The 24,650-nt window shown below is 43.6% G+C and overlaps 1 protein-coding gene across 6 annotated transcripts in view; it reads right to left on the bottom strand.

The window, feature by feature from the left end:
* LOC126475484 (leucine-rich repeat-containing protein 15-like) overlaps positions 1-24,650 on the bottom strand; it is a 351,235-nt gene that overhangs the window by 314,999 nt on the left and 11,586 nt on the right. The window lies entirely within an intron of this gene.

Raw genomic sequence — 24,650 nt, forward strand, 5'->3', positions numbered from 1 at the left:
CACGTTCCCTCCAGATGCGAATGCGTCGAGAATCACTCTCCGGACCAAATCGCCACTATCTGTGAAAAGAACATTGGCACATTGTTCGACTGATCAGGTGGCATGCTGACAACCCCACTCTAGACGTTCCCTGCTGTGAAGAGGCATCAGAGGTACACATACAGCACGTTTCCAACAATAAAGGCCACTCTGCCGAAGCCTTCTGGACAACACGTCCAGTGGGTGCTGCGAGGTCAGATGCCAGTGACCGTGCAGTGCTAAGGCGGAACCATCGTGCCCTTACATCCAAATAACGGTCCTCGCTCTCTGATATCACACGTGCTCGGCTCTGCCCTGGTCTTTGGGGGACTGTTTCGGTCTCTATAAATTGTTGCTACACCCGAGAAACAACAGAACGATTCATATTAAGCCATCGGGCCTCATTAGTTTGCGACTGTCCTACTTCCATTCTTCCTATGGCCCTCCACCGCAGAGTGTCTGGTAGGCGTCTTCTTAGTGCCGTAATGCACCGTCGGTGACTGTATACACAGCGATTTTGGATGTGGGCTACCAAGCAAACAATACCCAGTTTGATAGGTGCCCTGACGTCATCATTGACATGGTTGTCCGTTGACCGGAATGCCATCTTCCGTGCACAAGACGGTTGTACGGACATTTGTTGACAATTTTTATGATTACATTGTGAATTAGAACAAGACGGAGAAATAGCAGTTAGATGCTTTAATTTTGGACACCAATGTATGTCCCACGATGGGATATCAGAGAACCAATTCTAATTTGTTGCATGTTATTGCTTTGTATCCGTGTCCCACTGATAAAGGGAAGACTACTAGTGGTTAACAGAATTCTTATAATTGCAGATTGCACCCCTAGGCTATGTTCTCCTCAAGTTTCATTGTTAACCCTCGTCTCGTATTCACACATCGCACCTGCAGATAGGCAACACAACTACCAGATTCGCAAAGCGGGCTGCCTTCTCGCCTTCCTGGGCACATCCAGTGGGCGACTTGCACCCACAATTTGACGCTTGCCACACTATAAACGATGGCCATATGGAGCATCTTTGGTTGAGAGATGCTTTACCCGCTGATGTGTGTCTGTTTTCAGTATGTCTTGTAGGTTTTGCGCAGTCGTCTTCTGAAGCCCTAGAGATACTTACGAATAATCCTGTATGCCCAACCCTGCAATCCCGTTCTCCTCAGACCCCCCTCGGAAAACGAAACGGCGGTAAATATTTTCACATTGTTGCTTCTGACTAAGACATTAATTAAAATAATCAAATATTAATGTTCCTGAAATAAAATTGGTAGTCGAATGGTATAGCAATAGGAGCGCGAATGTTCTCTACGTCACAAGCAGAACTTTGAACACACGTACTGGATTTCGTAGTTTCCAGTTTAAGCCCATATTTGATGGGTTTTACATTGTAACTTATGTACTATGAATATAAGCCGTTTCAAAGCACTGGCACGTTTGAGGATTCCTCGAAAACACAACGTTATTGCTGATATTTGTTGTAATAAAACGACGGAAAACGTCATATTGGTCGTTAAAGATCTTTCTTATTTGGTTTTTCTCGTCTTAATAACTAGCGTGTTATGAACGTATGCTATTTCATGGCAACGGCACATCGAAGATTAATCAAAAGCGCGTTGTTTTTCTTACGATTTGTGATAGTTAAATGTCGCTTACAAACATACTGATGATTTAAGATTTCAGGAAATCTTAACAGAAAACATTTAGTATTGTGTTGCACAAGTTCCATGTAGTCTACTGGCCAGAGGCGCTGGGTTACGAACTAGTGTGTGACTGTTTCGCATCTTGCTACTTCATTTTCTTTGCACCTTACGTTTTCGAATGTGTTCTGGGACTTTAATATCAGTATGTGCTGTAATATTTTATGTTATGAAAACGTAAGTGTGCTGTATCTCAGGAGTATGTTGGGCCAGGGAACATGGATCAACGAATTGCAAGGTTGGTTTCTACGTCTTTGCCTGATTCGATTGCTATTCCGTATATATTTATTCATTCGAAAAGCGTTCTATATTTTGGGATAAATAATTCGCTAATTCCTTCATACTTATTGTTTATTATTGCGCGTGCGCGCACCCAGAAACAGGGATCAAGTAAATAGGACTTCAGGGTTTTACAAAAAATTGGGAATGATGAAATAAATTTAACTTAACTGGAAGACCATTGTAAATTTGTATCGCACTATTTGTAATGGAACTATCGAAATGCGATGTCCTTACTGACTAGACGTGGAACAATCCATTTTGCCATACAGGCCCAACATTTTCATTGATATTGAAGTCTTTATGTATGTATTCCACAGACAGAACATCAGGACTAGCACATGGACAACGTACGAATTTTACGCTCGCCCATTTTCGTAAACAAACTGTTTGATTTGCGAGCCAGACAACAGCAATTGGAGAGGACTGCGACCCAAACAAGTTAACCAGTGCGTCCCATATGACGCAGGCGGCGCGTCTTGTGCGTTTACTTCTAGCGCCAATGACCACGTGTAAGTGTACGTCAGCTACCTCGCCCCGTGTTGAAGATAGCTCTTACGGCGTGTGGCGGACTGTATCTTCTGGTACTACCGACGTTTACCTTCTTCCGTGTTTCATTAGAGATTGTGGCACGGAAATAACGACTGTCGCTAAAGCTCTGAATGATATCCAGTTACTATAATTTTCTCGTCGTGGTCATTTCGCGAGACGTATGTGGGAGGACGTAATGTGTTTCTAGACTCTTATCTGAAGTTCGTCTCTTGTAATTTCAATATTAAACTATTTCGTGATGTACAACGCCTCTCTTGTAGCGTCTCCCAATGGAGTTTCTTGAGAATTTCCATAAGGCTCCCACGTGACTAAACGATCCCATCACGAAACGTACCGCTCTTCTCTTTTCTTCTATTAATCCAATCTCATAAAGCTCCCAGACTGATGAGAAATACTCAAGAATCGGTCGAACAAGTGCTTTGTAAGCCACTTCCTTCGTGGATGAATAACACTTCCGTATGATTCTTGCAGTGAGGTCGTCTGGCATCTGCTTTTCCTTCTAGTTTTATACGGTCACTCCACTTTCGACTGCTACATATGGTTACTCCTACGCATTTTGTTTGCAGTGGTTTATGGCAAATAGCATAGTCAAACAGTAACGTATCTCTCTGCCTGTTTATGCGCAGAACTCAACACTTATTTACGTTCACGCTCAAGTGCCACTCCCTCCAACGATTACAGGTCTTCTGCAGGTACCTGGCCGGTGTGGCCGAGCGGTTCTAGGCGCTTCAGTCCGGAAGCACGCTGCTGCTACGGTCGCAGGTTCGAACCTTGCCTCGGGCATGGATGTGTGTGATGTCCTTAGGTTAGTTAGGTTTAAGTAGTTCTAAGTCTAGGGGACTAATGACCTCAGATGTTAAGTCCCATAGTGCTCAGAGTCATTTGAACCATTTGATCTTCTGCAGGTGTTCCTTCGTTTCGCTAGTGTTCTGGCGTTGCAGCCTTCCCACAGATAACAGCACCGTTTGGGAACAGCCTCACTACGATGTTATCAACGACATCATTCGTGTACAGGGTGTAACTAAGTTACCTTTACAGACTTTTGAGGGCTTGCAGAGGGGACCAAGACGGTTAAGTTTAGCACAGAAACTCGTGTCCGTAATCGTACCGTTTTCACCCTACACACAGAATACCACAATACACGATGCTCGATCAAGTAGAGTTCTCCGAGAACCACCGACGTCAGCACAGATACGGCTTCTCCGGACCATGGTCCAGCACACACGCTCAGCAATGCCTGGTCTTTCAGCATTCGCCACAGCCATCCATAACCAGCGCCAGTAGGTCTCCCAGGATGCCACTTGGGTCACGTAAATCAAGGGCTTCACGTGACCCCGCAGGTAGTACTCTAGTGGGTTAAAGCCGGGAGAAAGTGCAAGCCAAGCAATCGGGCTACCACGACCTATCCACTGTTGCCGAAATCGTTGGTCCCTATAATCTCAGACCGTACTTGAAAAATGTGGTGGTGCGCCATCGAGCTAGAATCACTTGTTTTGACGCGCAGGCAGTGGCACGTTTTCCAAGAGCCCACGCAGTACGCCCTCACGGAATCACAACTACGCGGCATCCGTGAGGTGTGATGGAAGAAAGTATGGCCCAATTACACGTCCATCCAGAAACCCTGCCCAAATGTTCACACCGTATCGCTCCTGAAACTCATGGCAGACCGTGCGGGTTTTCATCAGTCCACATATGTCTGGTGTGGGAATTGAGAGTTCCTTCCCTGGTGAACTTGGCTTCAACCGTAAAAAAGTCGGACTCATCCACACAACGGTGCAAGAAACACCTACGGAAGTGGGCCCGTGACGCGAAATCCTGTGGCTGTATTGCCCCCACCTTCCCGGAATGGCACGGATGTAGCTGCTGCTCAAACAGAAAACACCACACAGTTTGATGATCCACATTCAATGTGTCTGCTGTTTCTGGAAGTCGTCGTCACTTCCTCTTCCACTGCACAGAGTACAGTCCCTTCAAACATCGGTGAGGGGCGCCGCCGTGGAGCACAAAAGTCGGCCCTGCCGTTGGTGAATGTAACTATCTCAGAGGCACAGCACAGCAAAGAGGGGCTGCGAAGTTGTCTGGCGATATGGGAAACGCTCCGCGTACAGCTGAGGAGCAGCCCTCCCATTTCAACGAGCTTCGCCGTATATTAACTAAAGATGAGCTCGAAGAACTACTAGCAGTATTCAATTCTTTCCACAAAAACATAAAATTCACAATAGAAGACGAGGACAACAAAAGCATAAACTTCCTGGATCTTAAAATCACCAACCACGAACAAAAACCCAAGTTCAACACAAACAGAAAACGCACATACACAGACATAACACTGGACAACTCATCATGCCATCCCACCACACAGAAACATGCTGAATTTAGATCCATGCTACACAGAGTACACTCCCTTGATTTGGAAGAGAACATCGTCAAGAATGAGGTAGATACAATAAAGAGCATTGCCAAAACAATTGACAGTTTAAGCAGACAAATACACAAAAGCAAGACAACGAATGGACACAATGTCAAAGAAGAGAAAATATTCGCCAGTACCTGGGCCCCATATCACAAACAATCGCCAACCGTTTCAGAAAAACATATGTAACAGTTGCATTCTCAACCAATAATAAGTTCGGAAACTTACTCATCCATAACGTAAAATCAAATACACAAACATACAACAAAAGCGGAGTGTACAAAGTATCATTCCCCGGGTGTCCTGCCTACTATAAATTCGGTATCAGTGTGTCAGTCGGAAACAGAGGGATATTGAGGACAACAGTCAGGAGTCATGATTTGGAGGACGAACGGAAGAAGTAAAATTGAGACTTAACGTCCCATCGACAAAGAGCCCAAGAGAGACAGAGTGCAAAGTCTCATCGAGGAAGGATTGGAAAGGAAATCGGCCATATCCTTCTCAACATAACAATTTTGGCGTTTTAAGTCATATGCGATTGATGAAAACTATGAAAAACCTGAAAATTGGTGGCCACACGGGTATTTGAACTGCCTTCCTCACGAATAGAAATTCAGTGTTACCATTGCATCACATAACTCAGTTCCTTCCTCGTGACAAATAGAAATGGTTACATGAGTAGTTAACATAATTCCTAGTGAGGATTATCTTTAGATTAAGAAGCAGTATTCGATATGGTTATTATTTAGAATTTGTAGCCCACAGATGACATTGCAATTCAGTCACAGACAGCAAAGGACTGGCAATAGGGGTTGAACGGAATGGACAGTACCTTGAAAGGAGGATGTAAAGTGGACATTACCGAAAGCAAAACAACAACAATGGAATGTAGTCGAATTAAATGAGGTGACGCTAAAGGAATTAGAGTGGGTAACGAGACGCTTCAAGTAGTAGATGAGTTCCGCTATGCGGGCAGTAAGATAAGTGACGATGGCCGGAGTAGAGAGGATATAAAATGTAGACTGACAACGACAAGGAAGGCATTTCTGAATAAGAAATTTGTTAACATCCAATATAGGCTTAAGCGTCAGGAAATCTTTTCTGAAAATGTTCATATGGAGTGTACCCATATCTGGAAGTGAAATATGGCCGATAAAGAGCTTAGAAAAGAGAATAGAAGATTTCGAAACGTGGTGCTACAGAGGAATGCTGAATATTAGATGGGTAGATCACTTAACAAATGTGTATGTAGTGTATAGAATTGGGGAGAAAAGAAATTCGTGGCACTACCTAACTAGAAGAAGGTAACTGTTGACAGGACATATTCTGGGACATCAAGGGATCACCAATTTAGTACTGGTGGGAAATGCATGGGGGGGGGGGGGAGGGAGGGGGGGTTAAAACTGTAGAGGGAAACCAATAGATGAATACAGCAAGCAGATTCAGAAGGATGTAGGTTGCATTAGTTATTCGGAGAAGCGGCGGCTTGCGCAGGATAGAGTAGTATGAAGAGCTGCATCAAACCAGTCTTCGGACTGAAGACCACAACACCAACACACTAACAACAGAAGAATCTACATCACTCGCAAATAAGAATATAAACTGAAGGAAAGAAGATTTACAAATGGTTCAAATGGCTCTGAGCACTATGGGACTTAACATCTGTGGTGATCAGTCCCCTAGACTTAGAACTACTTAAACCTAACCAATCTAAGGACATCACACACATCCATGCCCGAGACAGGATTCGAACCTGCGACCGTAGCAGTCGCGCGGTTCCGGACTGAAGCGCCTAGAACCGCTCGCCCACCGCGGCCGGCAGGGATTTACAGTTTAACGTCCTGTCAATATCGAAGCTGTAAGAGACGGACCACAAGACCGGATTGTTTGAAGGGTGGGGACGGAAATCGACCGTGCCCTTTCTAAGGAATGATCCCAGCATCTGCGTGGAGCGACTTAAGGAAGCCACGGGAAACCTAAATCTGGATCTGAACCGTCATCCTCGTGAATGCGAGTCCAATGTGAACATGAATAGACATCCTGTACCTCCCGACACTTTACGTCTGTTGACGGAAAGATACTGTTCCTTCCAGTGTACTAAAGTGACTTTTTACCTGTGTTTCAGATCGACGCCACACAAGGCTGTCAGGAAGACATGCCACTAGTATTTGACCCAGGAGAATATTTGAACGGACAGCCCAAAGATCTAAGCCTTTACAGAAAAAGAGGGTTGTCATCAACAGCTCGCAATTTTCTGACGCTGAGCCCGAGGTTGATAAGGATGGGACTCACTGAAATGTCGGCTTTGAAGCACTGAAACCCCGCAGGAAACCCGAGAGCTTTTCACCAGCAGCGTACGGCGGGGGAGTCTACAACAAGACGTACTTTGGTACTGTTGAGAGGAGCGCGCGGCGTGTGACAGGAGGCACCCAAGCGTGGCGCGCCGTGGCCGAGTTGTCTCAATTAGCCCAACTGGCCGGCTGCCGGGCTATTTAAAGCGAATCAGCGATAACCGCGGCGGGAACAGCCGCTGCCCGTCCCTCGTCTCGCCAGCTCGGCCGGCGCACTTGCTGCTGCCGGCGCCAGCTAATCGCGCGTAAGTCAAGGGCAGGCGCCACACCGCTACACAGGCAGGTGTCACTGAAGATTAGTCTGCCCGATATACCAAAACGGGATATGCACCGACCCTACTCCAAAAACTCGTTTCCATGGGCCCACTCGCATGACGACAGCCTCCGGAGCGGATGTCGTAAGAGCACGCTTACGCCGTCCCCACACGGGACGAGGCAGCTAACGTTGGCTTGGACGCGGACAGGACATCCGACCTCACGCGAGACAGTGCCGTTGGAATATCGGCACGAGCTGGTTAACGTGATTTACCTTTGCGATTGCAGTCTTTCTCAGCGTATTCCACTGATGAATTCTTCTCGGGTTATCAGCCGAGTGATGGCGTCGTCTTGTCGCAACGTTTCAATGAGTTTTGTACCCATCATCTTCTGGTGAAGATGATGATCGGTACGAAACCGATGGGAACGTTGCGACAAGACGTCGCCACCACTCGGCTGATAACCCGAGAAGAATTCATCATTGATTTGCCTTCTCGCGCTGTCCAGCGGCAGCTGTCGGCTTTATTTGGCTCGCAAACCACACATTTCTTTACGAAAATGGACGCGCGTAAAACATCTGCCTTAACTTTGTTAGATTCTGTAGAAGAAGAGCGGAGAAAATCTCGAAGATGATCCCGGACTCGTCGATGGTCTGAATAGCGAACTGCTGGTACTGAAAAACTACATAATGCTGTACAACAATCAGAGATTAGTAGAAGCTATTCGTTAACTCAACTGAATTTTCATCTCATTTTCTGTTTTAAATTGAATGTAGTTAAGGTACAGTCTCTAACGTCAGTTTGCGCATGCATAATATCCTTATTCTCGATGTCGCATTGACTACCAAAATTTTGAAATAACTTACTTCATCACACAGCGTTCAAGATAGAGATTCGTTTCGTAATTTCATTCCAATGGAAGACGAGATCTTTTCAAAGCTTCTCACCATCACCGAAAAAAAGATATTTACCGGCAATATACACACATGACCAAATCCATAAATCTAGAAATATATATATTACAGAAAGTTTCATATGACAAAAACGCTAACTGTATAACTTCCTTTTACTTTCAGACATACCCTGGCAGTCAAAGATTTTTGGCCAGGGGTGAAACATTCCAGGTGCTGGCCTCTGCAGAAAGAATTACAGAAAGCATATAATTTATAATAAATAACGTCGGCTTTTGAAATAATACTTCTACTAAATGAATAAGAAAGACCCGGAATCTTTTACAAAACATTTGGTGAAAAAAAAACGTTGATGGAGGTGGACGCGAACCTGCCACCTTTCTCCACACGACTCAACAAAAAAATGGTTCAAATGGCTCTGAGCACTATGGGACTCAACTGCTGAGGTCATTAGTCCCCTAGAACTTAGAACTAGTTAAACCTAACTAACCTAAGGACATCACAAACATCCATGCCCGAGGCAGGATTCGAACCTGCGACCGTAGCGACACGACTCAACAGCTCGTGACGCTGATTCTACGCTACAGCCCCGTGACAGCAAACGTGCCTCCGTATACGTCATACACTGCCCAAAGACTATACACAAATACAATTATTTGACATTTAATATGCAAATTGTACGAAAAAGACCCCCTGTTGATAGACTATCATTGCACTGTATCAATGAAACGGTATACTTTCGTAGCACACACGTTATAACACTAAAAACCGCATCCGCAGAAAGCCTTTACCTACCGATAAGTAGTTTACTGTCATTTTACCATGTACTCTATGAGAAAGAAAATCCACAAAATACGATGTTACAAGCAACACCATGTGACGGATCCTATGTTCTGCTTGTGACGTAAAACGAAGCCGCACCTCATTGGTTACATTCCTGACCACAAGGCAAAAATCTGACACGCCAGATTCTTTAAGCTGGTACTCCGCAGTGTAGTGGAATGTGGAATTCCACGCTCTGACATGGCCAGCATCTCGTCCACGTCCGTTTTCCCGTCCTGTGAGAGGGCGGCTTTAGTAGCGACAGCGCTACGCTCGGAGGTAGCTAGTTCGAATCCTGGCTATGAAAGAAATTTTCGTCGCTGGTAACTGGCCGGAAACAGTAGTAGTGACAGCAGAGTACAGTTCCTTATCACCAGACTTTTGCTCCAGTGCCTTGTATTACTTTCCAAACATCTCTGTACAGTCTCATGGGGGGAATCACATTCTCCGTTCATAGTGATCGGTCCGTTGGATGGGGACTTCAAGCTCGGTGATCCCCTAGGAGCACTAAGAGCAGTGGAGTTTTGCTATGTGGGAACTAAAGTAATCTACGACAGAATTAGAAAGGATACAAAATGGGGCTTGCAATGGCAAGAAAAGTTTTTCTGAAAAAAAGACAAACATCTTAACATCTAATTGAAATTAAGATGTTAGGAAAAGATTTCTAGAAATATTTTGCTAGGGTGTGGCCTTGTACGGTACTGAAACGTGGACGATAAACAGTGCAGAAAAATGACAACTTTTTCAAATGTGGTACTACGAAAGAAGGCTGAAGATAGGCAGATTTCTCGGATAACTAATTAAGTGAATTGAGGAGCAAAAGACTGGCTAAATAAGAAGTAGGTTGGGAAAACACGTCATGAGCCATAGCGAAATAGTTTGGTAATGGACGAAAGTGTGGAAGGATGAAAATTGGACAGGGAGACCAAAGCTTGGCTACTGTAAGTATATTCAAATGGTTGTAGGGCACAGTAGCAATGCGAAGGTGACGAGACTTGCAAAGGACAAACCATGGTGGAGAACTGCGTCAAACCAGTATTCGGAAGCCGGCCGGTGTGGCCGAGCGGTTCTAGGCGCTACAGTCTGGAACCGCGCGACCGCTACGGTCGCAGGTTCGAATCCTGCCTCGGGCATGGATGTGTGTGGTGTCCTTAGGTTAGTTAAGTTTAAGTAGTTCTAAGAGCTAGGCGACTGATGACCTCAGATGTTAAGTCCCATAGTGCTCAGAGCCATTTCAACCTTGCAATTGGGAGTCCGAACGTATCCCTGGGGCTCTTCCGACCAACCATGCCACACGAATTCATTTTTCTCTTCCTGATGCCAAGGAAGTACAACAATTGGAACCGTGCGCCAATTGCATACTGATCCTGCTGCACGAGCTGCCAGTGCCGTGTGGAAGACAGACACAAATAGCAGACAGTAAATATAAGACACTGGCGAAGGCCATTTTAAACAGTGGCAGCAGCGATGGCCTACACATCGACATGACGACGCGCTCACACTCCTCGAAAACATTTTACTGAACATTAGATGCGGTAGCCTACGATAGCTTAAAGATAATAGTTCCGTCCGAATATTTTCTTGTGATCTAATTACTCCACAAGCTGTAAATGTTGAAGAGGAAAAGAAGTAAAACTTGAATGTTCCTTAAGGAGGAGAAAATAGATAACACACAGAAATACAAGGGGAGCATCTGACATTCAATCAGAAACCTCCAGTACGAATACAGAAACGCACAAAAATTGTTAATTGCATTCAAAATATCAGTTTCTGGAACTCTTTGTTGCCGCGCGGGATTAGCCGAGCGGTCTTAGGCGCTGCAGTAATGGACTGTGCGGCTAGTCCCGGCGGAGGTTCGAGTCCTCCCTCGGGCATGGGTGTGTGTTTGTCCTTAGGATAATTTAGGTTAAGTAGAGTGTAAGCTTAGGGACTAATGACCTTAGCAGTTACGTCCCATAAGATTTCACAAACATTTGAACATTTTTTTTGAACTCTCTGTTAACGTTCAGTCCTCAGTTAAAACGCAAAATACTTTTATCAGACATACTCTCCCGCCAAGAGCGTAACTGGAAATTACTCATCCTTATCTTGGAACAGGCGATTCTTTAAGTTCACTGGAGTAAATGTACAGCCGACCCAACGGCACTATTCCGAAGTTCCTGATAGAACTAATGGTGGATGACCTCTCAGTGAAGCATTTCTTCTTTTTTCTGCTTTGCCAGCTGCTGTAATTCTAACCTTTATGCAATGTCCGATGCTGCTCTATGTTGGGAACCTACATTTTTGTAGTCCACGTGGCTACAATGGCACGGACATAATTCCTTCATAGTTATCGTCCACGTCATGCTTGCACTGAAATCGCTTAGAATAGAGCGCCTTGTCATATGGCACCCCCTTCAGTAGTGACCAAATGCTACCGCGTACTCTTACGACAGTGCCTTCTTCTACCTATTCAGACAGTGCAAATAGCATGGAACTGCTGGTGCCGGCAAGTGGAACATCCTTAACGGCGATTCAGGGTCTATTTCTTTACGTAGCATGTGGCTGGAGTCTGCTCTAAGAAATACTATTTGTCTGATATTTCATTTTCAACATAAAATGTTTTGATTTTCATGACAAACTGAACGATGTTAAAATTGTAACTGCATATACACAGTCCATGCATGGAGCTACCTGACGTGATATTCATTTTAAGGCTATTTCGTGGGTGTGGACGGAAAACACGAAAAATAATCAGTATTTCCAGGAGCTACTAATTTCGAATGGGTCCATAAAATTATACTTTTGACTATATTTTCTTTGTAACGAGCATCAAAACGACGCTTTCCGTTGACGCCGGATCTCGTGTGAATACGCAGCGTTATAATGAGCAGACTCTTCAACCTAAAAGTACAACTGTCGTCAACTCGAACGTTGGTTTGAGCACGACAGTGCTTTACTAGGCGTGGTCCTGATGAAAATGGTGTACCGTTGCCTTCCTCCGACCTCTGAACTGACTGACCCAGCCAGTTATGTGGGGACCTAAACAAAGAGTGGCGACAAGGAGAAGTTGGCATTTTTAATAGCAGAAATTGTCGTAGGTGAAGGGAGTGTACTGACAGAACTTAGCGGGGCCCAAAATACGACCTAGGGATCCGTAACGTGACATTTTGCACAGACCCAGCAAACCACCTGCTACCCAAGAAAAATTTAAATGTATATTATTTCTAAAACATCTAAGAGGAACATCTATCTCCGAAAGTTCCTCACCGTATTTTCTGATATTCTGACAACATTTCACTCTAATACAGGCGTGTTTTTAGGCGCCGCGCGGGATTAGCCGAGAGGTCTTAGGCACTGCAGTCATGGACTGTGCGACTGATCCCGGCGGAGGTTCGACTCCTCCCTCGGGCATGGGTGTGTGTGTTTGTCGTTAGGGATAATTTAGGTTAAGTAGTGTGTAAGCTTAGGGACTGATGACCTTAGCAGGTTAAGTCACATAAGATTTCACACACATTTGAACATTTTTTTATGTACCTCTTTCTTTAATATATGTAAACCTATATAACTTTTGAGTTTTCTGTAACTTTTCCCTCTCATTACATTTATAAAAAATATATATATTACATAGATTACAGAATATATGCTTCAAAACACACACATATTCCAATGTAATATTGTGTCAAGGTTTTGCACAGCGGAATGAAGCATGTCCGCAGGTACGCTGGCTAACTCTCTTGGTATGTTGCGCTTCAGATCAGCACATGTCTAAATGTTCCGCTGCTAACTCTGTCCTTCAGGTAGCCCCACAACCAGACATCGCAAGAAATCTTAGGTGACCGTGCCGGCCAAGCATTTGGAAACGATCGGCTGATAATTCGATCGTTTCGAAACGTGTTTCCAAGAAGCAGGTGACCTTCGCGAGCGATGTGCGGTGGGGGCCCATCTTGCACGAAAGTTGTTGAGTTCACTGCGCCTCTCTCCTGTACGGCGGGTACGACATTCTGGTGAAGCATATCGCAGTAACGTTGGCCAATCACACAGCACGTCTTTGGTCCTCGAGCGCCAACCTGTTCAAAAAAGAATGGGCCAATCATGAACTTGAGGCGTGAAGCCATTCCGTACGGCGACACGTTAACCATACAGAGGAACTTCATGCTCAGTAAATGGAGGTGAAGATCCCCACACTCAGCAATTCTGTGTTCCCCTCACCCGTCAGAGAAAAATGAGCTTCGCCTGTCCATAGGATGGTCCAGCCGGGGAGGCCGAGCGGTTCTAGGCGTTACAGTCTGGAACCGCGCGACCGTTACGGTCGCAGGTTCGAATCCTGCTCGGGCATGGATGTGTATGATGTGCTTAGGTTAGTTAGGTTTAAGTAGTTCTAAGTTCTAGGGGACTGATGACCTTAGAAGTTAAGTCCCATAGTGCTCAGAGCCATTTGATTTGATGGTCCAGGTTAACTGCAGTTCTTGCGAGGAAGTGGAGAGCGAACTCAACACGTCGTTGTGCGTCCCGTGGTGGAAGCTGCTGTACGATATGGATCTTGTACAGGTACCATTTGAGAATGGATCGCAGCACCTTCCGTGCAGTTGACGACGGAAGTGCACTGAGACTATGAATCACGATGACTGATCACGGCACCTGGTGGCCATAATTGGATGCGGACGGTAGCACAGTGATGCACGGCAATCATGCACCCCATACTCTGGACATAAATCTACCAAGTTTGGTACTCGTACAGTAATTAGTTTCCATGTTATAACGTGTTAAATAGGGAAAGTTTAATTATAACCACCCAGTATATCATACATATTGCATCTTGAAGAGAAACTCAAAACTGTTTTTCTACAAACATTCGATATGCGAACCATGAGTGACCCGGTAGACGTCAATATGGTAATCGAGTTCTTGCCATATCCGTCCCAGCACGGCATCGGCGACTATGGCAGTCGCTCCCGTTTTCTCTCCCGGAGCTCTGCTGCATCACGTGTTAGAGGCGATACATACACCAGAGCTTTAATGTGTCCCCACAGAAAAAAAGTCACACGGAGTGAGATCTGATGATCGGGAGGCCGATTCATGAAACAGCTGTCCCCTTCTGTAGGACAGCCGATCCACTGGTGCGGCAGTTACGTGTTTGCGACTGGCGCAGACTATCGGCAAATTACCAAACTACGCTGTGGCGGTATTAAAAAAAATCAGTTGTGTGCGTGGATCGTATCTGCTGTACGATTCATGCACCCAATAGATTCCGACGCCATATTTGTTTACAAAATATGACAGTATGCATGTGGTGTGTTACGACTGTGAAAAGAACCTGTGACCACTGGAGGTACTTCACGTTTAACTTTTTGTCAAAAGAAACCCAAAACCATGTTCTGAAATAGTGTTTTGTTTCTCCATTAGACAGTGCCACAAGTTCGTCCAAAAAAATCGTAACACAACACACACACACACACACACACACACACACACACACACACACACACACACATGTCATATTAAAAAAATGTAAATCAACCAGATGATGGAGGTTTAAACCTTTGAAGCGCGTCGTGGAGATAAATAAACAGTAAACCTGTTTCATTTCAAATCTGTCTCCGATCGAGCACGTGTGTGACATCACTGGGCGACTTCAACGTTATCCACAACCAGTATTTACCGTCCCTGTATTGACCGACCAAGTGCAACAGGCATGACAACCGACACATGTATAACACAATGCATGCACGTTTGCATTCTTGCATTCAACAGTCTGGCACTGGTTATTAATGTACCAGCATTTCACATTTGCAATGGCTTATCTCGTGCTTACATTAACCTGTGATCTTGTTACGTTAATCACTAAAAAATGCTGCCTAGACAAATGTGTTCCAGAAATTTCGTTGCTCTAGATTAACTATTTCTTGGTGTTGCGATTTTTTTACTGTCAATGTAATTCATCCACTGCTTACACCTTCAGATGAAATGTGACTGCTGGGTACTGCATCCAGTCTAATGCAGTTAGGGAAAAGAAAGAGTAACCACTCTTGATTCTGGAACTCTGCGGTTAGGAAACCCTATGATGTATACTCTACAAGCAGTAGCAGCAGCGTTTCCATTACAAAGCCAATAAACAAATTCCATATCGTCGTGCGCAGCATTTGTAAATAAGTGCGACATGTTTAAATGATACAGTAGAATTGGCTAATTGATCACAATCGCAATTGGAAAATTCAGTCATGTAAACTGAAGGACAACCTCACGGCTTGAACTTCAAAATAAAAATGACAATCTAAAACTGAACCCGTACCGTAAACGCGCGAGAATAAAGCTTATTTTTATAACCAGCTTTATATACCAATGAAATGTACCGTTCTACATAAACATATAAGTGATGTCTGTTCTTTCCTACATGTCCGAAAGAACAGACACCATTTTGATCCAGCAACCACTATGAACATAATGTTTAATTCGTAGTAAGTCTCCTAAATTATTTGCTATTCCTCCTGAAACAATGCCAATTTCTTTTCCTCAGTCATTCAAATGTACAAATCCTTTCGAGTTGTTTACGCGTATTTGCGATATTTCATTACGTGCACATACCAACGTTAATGCTTTGTTGCTTGGTATCCCACATTTCCATATTAAAGTGCTCGTAACTTTTTCAAGATTCCACCCCCACTGCTCCATGTTTAGCTTTTAGTAACCTGCCTGGAGTTCACCTCATCGCTCTAATAGAACCCCTTAAACACAAATTAACTATACTAAAGTTTTTAGCTTCAGTGTGCATTTAATTAATGCACAACTACGAAGTGTGGGGCCAAGACTTTACACGCTCTTCGTAGGCTTATAGTGGCCCAAAGCCAAGCAACTGTTACCCGAGAACTTCAGCAGGATAAGTTCTAAAAGATCACTTCTTGCAACAAACCACCTAAGAAACTGATTTGCTCAGAGCGAATGGATTTGAAATAAAGAAAATACGGAAAATATTTATTAGTGCTAGACAAAGTTTAAACCAAGCCTACGTATTGCGTCTAGTCCAGAACTAAAGAAAAAACATGTCCCTTCATCCGTCATCCGCCAACCTCATTTCAATGTTCTCCAAAGAGATCTAGGTTCTGTTAACTCTGACACGAAGTGTGTGTAGCAGTGTGAACATCCGAAAAGGACTACCCCCCCCCCCCCCCCGGCAACAGGCGACAAACGGCGAGTGATTTGCACATACAAAACTCTGTATTCATTATCTGTGTTATACAGAGTGTTAAGAAGCTATTTGTTTCAAATTAATAAGTAGGCAGAGAACAGAAAACCAGAACATTGTAAGAGGTCTATGATTAAGGATTTTGTTGCTAGCGCATTCGAGCAGTTGTAATTTCGATGGATTGCTCGCGCGCTGCCTGCGATATGTAAGCTATAAGAGAATCTCAGACCAAAGAGCAGTGTTGGCTGCAGTAGGAACTGTGTGGCAGTAGGAGTTTGTAGTAGCGAGCAGTCGTGTGTATGGAATTGGCTGGACCGGTCGTGGGGAGCGATGGCGCCGCCTGAGCATTGTAGTATAAGGTAAAAGCACCCTCGCGCATATGTACTACTGTTATATCAGATCCGATGTAAAATGTTTTAAAAAATCTCTTAATAATAATCTTTCTCATAAAAAAATTAACTTTTGACAATTATTCATCTCAATTTAAAGAATTTACTAATTTCCCCAATCCATGGTCATCCTGATTATTGTAAAGAAAAATCAGTTGTTTCTTTTTATACATGACAAATCTATCGGCCAGCATTGCACAGGGCTGTGCCAGAAAAGTTTAGTTTCATATAGGAGCATATATATACGCGTTATCCGGCGACTTTATTGAGTTAAGAATTTTCTATTTATTCAGAATGATCTTTCGGGGCCAAGACGCAGCACTGCTGACGTCCAAAATTTACCAGTTCAAATTCACAGTCAATTATTGAAAGGTTATAAGTGAGTCACAATTTTATTGAGAGATTAGTAACGTTATTATTGGTAGGTTACGGAATAATAAACTGTTGCTAGGTTACACTAAAGGTCAATGCTATACATATTTTCACTGTTGGGAGCTTACACTAAATGTGAATGATATATAGTATTATTTTTTCTTGTGGGGAGGTTAGAACATATGGGCTCTGATGTCACAGCGATTTGGTGTTAATGTGTGTTGATTGGACCATACATTATTCTTCCATTTCGCGCCAAGGGGACGGAGATGTAGCATCTTTATAGAACATACGGGGTGACAAATTACTGAACTATATGAAATAAAATCGTCATAACTTCTGAACGGTTTGAATTAGGACGTTCAAACTGCACGTTTGGCCGCGGGGTATGATGGCAATTAGTATTGTTTGGTTTAGCGACGAAGCCCACTACATTTGGATGGGTTCGTCAATAAACAAAATTGGCGCATTTGGGAGACTGGGAACTTGCATTTCGCGGTCGAGAACCCTCTTCATCCTCAACGGGTGACTTTGTGGTGTGCAATGCGGAATAATTGGTGCGATATTCCTTGATGGGACAGTGACTATCAAACGGTATGCATCCCCATTATCCAAAGTGATACTGAATTCGACAAGATGTTCATGCAAGACGGAGCTCGACCCCACCGAAGCGGGAGAATATCTGATGTCCTGGATGTGCACTTTGGGGACCGCAATTATGGCTCTGGGGTACCCAGAGGCCACTGGCATGGTCCTCGATTGGCCGCCATATTCTCTGGATTCGAACACACAGGATTCCTTTTTGTGGGGCTATATTAAAGGTAAGGTGTACAGCAACAACCCCAAAACGATTACTGAGCTGAAAACAGCTATTCACGAGTCATCGACAGCATCAGTATTCGGATAATTCAGCGGGTCATGCAAAATTTCATTATTCCTCTGCGCCACATCATCACCGATGATGGCAGGCACAGCCAACACGTCATAACCTAAATCCGAAATCTGTAGTGGCCAGAAGGAAATTTTCACTCTGCAGCGGAGTGTGCGCTGATATGAAACTTCCTGGTAGATTAAAACTGTGCCGGACCGAGTCTCGAACTCGGGAGTTCGAGTATCGGTCCGGCACACAGTTTTAATCTTCCAGGAAGTTTTATCTGTCGTGTTGAATAAAGTGTGTACACGCTGTAGTCTGTAACTAATTAACGTTTCTTTCATATAGTTCAATAACTGGCAACCTGTATGTTGCCAGAACTGCTGGAGGATGTGCCTCTGAATGGAAGACGAAGATGTACTTCCAGCACGATGGGGCGCATGCCCATGCCCATTTCAGCAGTGGCCTGGCCAGCCAGGTGACATGACCTCAGACGTCTAGATTTCTTCCTCTACGGACATATCTAGCAGCTGGTGTATCAAACCGTTGTGGAAACGGGTGGACTAATCGCTAGAATTGCCGTCGCTGCTGGGACCATTACGGGCACGGCGTGACACGACAATCAATGGTTCGACGATGTACTGCGTGCATACAAGCTAATGGTCGTGCACTCGAGCAGCTTCTGTGAATGCTACATGTTAAACTACCTGCAGTGTAAATCGCCCCTGGCATCAGAAACTGCGGTCAAGGACCATATGTACCATAACTAAATATGTTTGTTTTCATGTTCTCTGCTTCAAATGGCCTTGAGCACTATGGGACATCTGAGGTCATCAGTCCCCTAGAACTCAGAACTACTTAAACCTAACTAACCTAAGGACATAACACACATCCATGCCCCAGGCACAATTCGAACCTGCGACCGTAGCAGTCGCGCGGTTCCGGACTGAAGCGCTTAGAACCGCTCGGCCACCATGGCCATCTGTTCTCTGCTATTGCATTAATTAGAACGAATCGTTTCGTAATACCCTGTAGACTCATATCGTTTCGACGGCGTTGGCAGCATTAACAATGCTGCGTTACAGAAATATATTCGTCAAACGGCTAAACCGACTGATATACTTTACATAAAAAAGAGTATGTGAATATGCAATCCCTATTAGATTAGGTGATTATGTATTTCGCAACTGAATTTTCTACAATATTTATACACTGTTCAGAACGCCGGGATCTTTGATCTCAGAACTTCTACGAATGGCTGTGCTGTGAATAATAAAGAAGTAAAAAATGTGGCAGCCGTATGCATTAGTATGAAACAATTACATCACCAGATTTTCTCAAATGTATATACATAGCTTGTACAAAACAAGCAGACCGTTACTCTGAAAGAGAATACGGAGTACGCCCCTAAACACGGACCCATCATCGGCATAAAGGACGATTGGGAGGGGGAGGCTGAATAAGCCCATCCCACGGCACTGAACAATGAAGAAGAAAAGTGTAGTAAAAAGAAACTTATCAACTGGTGAGTTCAAGATGATACTGAGGTAAGGTGCTGTGGTAATAGGAATCTGGGAACTCGTTAGTAATTGTCTTTGCTTTACAATGGAGTCGTGGCAGCAAGTTATAGATATGTATTGACACTGTCGTGATGATAAGCTCGAAACAGGAAAAATATTAAGCCTGTGGAATGAGACAGAAGTTTAAAATGGCCACCACTATATTAGGTTGTCAGCTGTGACACACTTTTCCTGAAAAACAAATGATTCAGTAGTGCAAAGAAATCCGTATCGAAGACATCAGTGCCGTCAGTCATATGAGGTACTTATCGGGCCACGTTACGCAAGAAGCACTGATAAACAACCTGTGCGCTTCACTAAGACTCCTATTGCAGATGGCATCTAGTAAGCACACTCATCTGCAGCTCGTTCAGCTGTCTTCTGCCATGCATTAATAGGTTCTCTTTCTCAGAAGTAACTGCTCTTAAATAATGGGTCGAGTATGATGCCTTGATTGTGAGGCCGCTCAATAGCGTGGTGATCAGTGACTGTACGAAAACCGTGTGATGTAAACATTACCTCTGTTATGGAGTTACTTGGTGACAGCAACTAATATACAACTTTTACGTAATTTAAAGTGACACTAGATGAAAATCTGCTTTGGAAATTTCACTAATTGCCAACAACAGCGCAGTCAATACGCTATTCCTGCCCTAACTCCCACGGGCACAGAGCAATGTACGATAATTCTATCAGCACCATTATCGTTTGAAACGCCTCTGAAGGCCGTCATACTACCAACTGAAATGGCGCTTTGTGTTTAACTAAGGAAATGTGAAGCCGCTTTTGCTGGAATACTAGTTGTCGATGGTAGTAGACGTTTAGGAAGGTATATCTTCATAATTCAGTGTAGGGATGACCAAAACAACTATTTGGAGGGCGGAGACTTCTGAGCGCATCCTATAATTGCCAAACACTGACTCACTCAGAAGTAACTTTCAAAACGAGAGCGGAAATACGTTATCAGAGACGAATACATATCGAAAATCTTGTACACAGTCAAGCAATACCATCACTTACTAATATCTACGATAACTGGACAGTTCCACGACTGCACAGAAATACGATTAAATACACTAGTGACACGTGCTCAATACTATGCCTGGCAACTACATTTGTAAAGCCTGCATCCATAGGTAAATTGTTAGCGCTTGGGTTGTATATATATATATATATATATATATATATATATATATATATATATATATATATATATATATATGTTGGTGGATGGCATTATTTGATGTACATCCCAAAAGACCACCAAGAGTATGTTATGATATTGATTGTAGTCATCCGCACTTTTAACTTTAGGCTTTTACACTTGTTTTGCGCTGGACTTAAATTTTGTAATACAGGGTGATTCAAAAAGAATACCACAACTTTAGGAATTTAAAACTCTGCAACGACAAAAGGCAGAGCTAAGCACTATCTGTCGGCGAATTAAGGGAGCTATAAAGTTTCATTTAGTTGTACATTTGTTCGCTTGAGGCGCTGTTGACTAGGCGTCAGCGTCAGTTGATGCTAAGATGGCGACCGCTCAACAGAAAGCTTTTTGTGTTATTGAGTACGGCAGAAGTGAATCGACGACAGTTGTTCAGCGTGCATTTCGAACGAAGTATGGTGTTAAACCTCCTGATAGGTGGTGTATTAAACGTTGGTATAAACAGTTTACAGAGAATGGGTGTTTGTGCAAAGGGAAAAGTTCTGGACGGTCGAGAACGAGTGATGAAAATGTAGCACGCATCCAGCAAGCATTTGTTCGCAGCCCAGGAAAATCGACCCACAGAGCTAGCAGAGAGCTGCAAATTCCACAATCAACTGTATGGAGAGTCCTACGAAAAAGGTTAGTTATGAAACCTGAACGTCAACTACCCGAGGCGATGGATCGGCCGCCAGGCAGCCCGTGACAGAGCACTTCATCACTGGCCTCCAAGAAGCCCTGATATTACCCCCTGCGATTTTTTCTTATGGGGGTATGTTAAGGATATGGTGTTTCGGCCACCTCTCCCAGCCACCATTGATGATTTGAAACGAGAAATAACAGCAGCTATCCAAACTGTTACGCCTGATATGCTACAGAGAGTGTGGAACGAGTTGGAGTATCGGGTTGATATTGCTCGAGTGTCTGGAGGGGACCATATTGAACATCTCTGAACTTGTTTTTGAGTGAAAAAAAACCTTTTTAAATACTCTTTGTAATGATGTATAACAGAAGGTTATATTATGTTTCTTTCATTAAATACACATTTTTAAAGTTGTGGTATTCTTTTTGAATCACCCTGTATTATCAAATGGTTCAAATGGCTCTGAGCACTATGGGACTTAACATCTATGGTCAACAGTCCCCTAGAACTTAGAACTACTTAAACCTAACTAACCTAAGGACATCACACAACACCCAGCCATCACGAGACAGAGAAAATCCCTGACCCCGCTGGGAATCGAACCCGGGCGTGGGAAGCGAGAACGCTACCGCACGACCACGAGATGCGGGCGTGTACTATTATCATACGTAAATTAATATCATAACTTCTTATTGCTAAGACAATTATATTTAAGATTTAGATCAGGGCTAGTGAATTTTAACCTACCGCCCACTTTTGTATCTTTCTTAGTAGTAAAATTTTCTGATTGCCTTCTTGTGACACAGGGATGGCGATTTATAAAATGAGTTCGTAACTCAACTATATAAAAGCACAGTTACAACACGATAAGGCAAACAATGATAATTATGTAGCGAATTCTTATCAAAATTATATGAAAACCTAATGAAAATGCTTTTAAAAGCCCTTACCGCCTACACTGAAAGCTGCAACGCTCACTAATGGGCAGTAGGGACCAGGTTTACTACCACTGATTTGGACTATCTGTTTCGACCGGCCCAAACTGTCATTCAGATCAACATGCTGAAGATGGCCATCTGAGACAGTCTAAAGTGCAAACTAAAAACAAATGTAGTTAAGTCTGGCAATATAAATCACAGTAACGAACGCAACTGTCACGGCTGTCACCAAACAACAAATTACTGCACTTCGTAAGCTATAACAACCCACTTTGGAGTTATAAATATCTGTACATAATCGTTACACATTTGGTGTAACTAACTTATACGCTGTTTTTGTTACCAAATTACAATAAACTCAAAAAATAAAATAAAATGAAGCGAGAAACGGGCTCTCGTGCACAAGTATGACAATGCGAGAAAATGAGCGTCCTGCTGAAATCACAAGTAGCTACGACTAAATAAATCCCCCATCGAGAATGATTGCGCTGTCCTTGTCTCTTCATTATTAATCAACAGCGAGGCCTTAAGCTTCGCTCGACGTTTAGCTTCTGCCTACATTATTATTGCTCTTGAAGCTCTTGGCACAGATCGGGCCCTTGGACCCGCTCTGACGTCAGCGGCTGCCGCTTGCAAAGGACGAGACACTTCTCACGGGCGTATATTTCAGCAGCAGCGCAATAACGCCACGATACGCAGCGCTGTATACTGGTGCAACAGGCAATCATGCGTGACACAATGTGATTATGGTCTCAAGAGCGACACAAAATTGGCCTGACATTGCGTTTTAGGAAAAATTATTCTCTTGCCAATACCTATGACCACATCGGTACTAGCGACCAGTACCGAATGACAATTTGAAAGTTGCCTCATTTTCTTTCAATGGGACTTTAATTTAGAAATCTGAATAATAATTCGGCCTGCTGTTGCCGACACATCCTACATTTTTCCGGGCGCAAGGGATGCACGTGGAATTTTTAATAGAATTTGCAGTACAGAACCGGCATTATTATGCGAAAAAAGAGAACTGTGTAAGTATTGTGTCTGGTGAAATGGGCTCTGGATTTTAAAACATACGGTATAAGTTTATATGATAACGGCGCACATAGAGCAAATGCCATTCACAAGAGCAAAAAGTAATTTGTCTCATAAAATGGGACATAGATTTGCCATATAAGCTTCAATAATCAGTCCTATATCCTATGTAAACAAAGTAGATTACATTTAGGATGAAGCTGTTTCATTCTTTGACAAAGAATAAGCAGTGTAGACTACATGCGGCAAATTTTAACTGAATTGGATGAGCTGGACTCGAGTTAACGTGGACGGCTTTTCCCCCCAGTTCATATTTTTTTTAAGTAACTAAAAGATATATGTACACATTGTGCACCAAAATGCTTGTCGTCTATCTGTCTTATGTAAAAGAGCTTTCCTGAATTCACCATTCAGTTTTTGTAATGAAAAGACGCGACTGATAGGGCGCGGACGTAGGCATAGGACTCCGCTACAAATGAATGTGTTACTACATCTCTTAATTTTTTCATCCACATTCGCTGGCTTCCTCCATTCACAATCAGATAGACCTTGGGCTGTTGCCACGACCAAGTAGTTTTGGAAGGGATGGGGGGGGGGGGGGGGCGGCGGCGTTATCTCAAGCAGTCCATTTAGTACTACCAGGCAGAGATGACGTAGCATTGGTAATATGATTTGGAAATAAAGTTAGTGTCACATATTAGTACAACTAGACTGGCAATGGTAAGGAAAGCGTTTTTGAAGAAGAGAAATTTGTGAACATCGAATATAGATTTAAATGTCAGGAAGTCGTTTCTGAAAGTATTTGTGTGGAGTGTAGCCATGTATGGAAGTGAAACGTTGACGATAAATAGTTTGGACAAGAAGAGAATAGAAGCTTTAGAAATGTGGTGCTACAGAAGAATGCTGAAGATTAAATGGGTAGATCACATAACTAATGAGGTATTGAATAGAACTGGGGAGAAGAGGAGTTGTGGCACAACTTGACAAGAAGAAGGGACCGGTTAGTAGGACATGTTCTGAGGCATCAGGAGATCACAAATTTAGCATTGGAGGGCATCGTGGAGAGTAAAAATCATAGAGGGAGACCAAGAGGTGAATACACTAAGCAGATTCAGAAGGATGTAGGTTGCAGTAAATACTGGGAGATGAAGAAGCTTGC

This window comes from Schistocerca serialis, chromosome 4, assembly GCF_023864345.2.
Source record: "Schistocerca serialis cubense isolate TAMUIC-IGC-003099 chromosome 4, iqSchSeri2.2, whole genome shotgun sequence".
NCBI lineage: Eukaryota > Metazoa > Arthropoda > Insecta > Orthoptera > Acrididae > Schistocerca > Schistocerca serialis.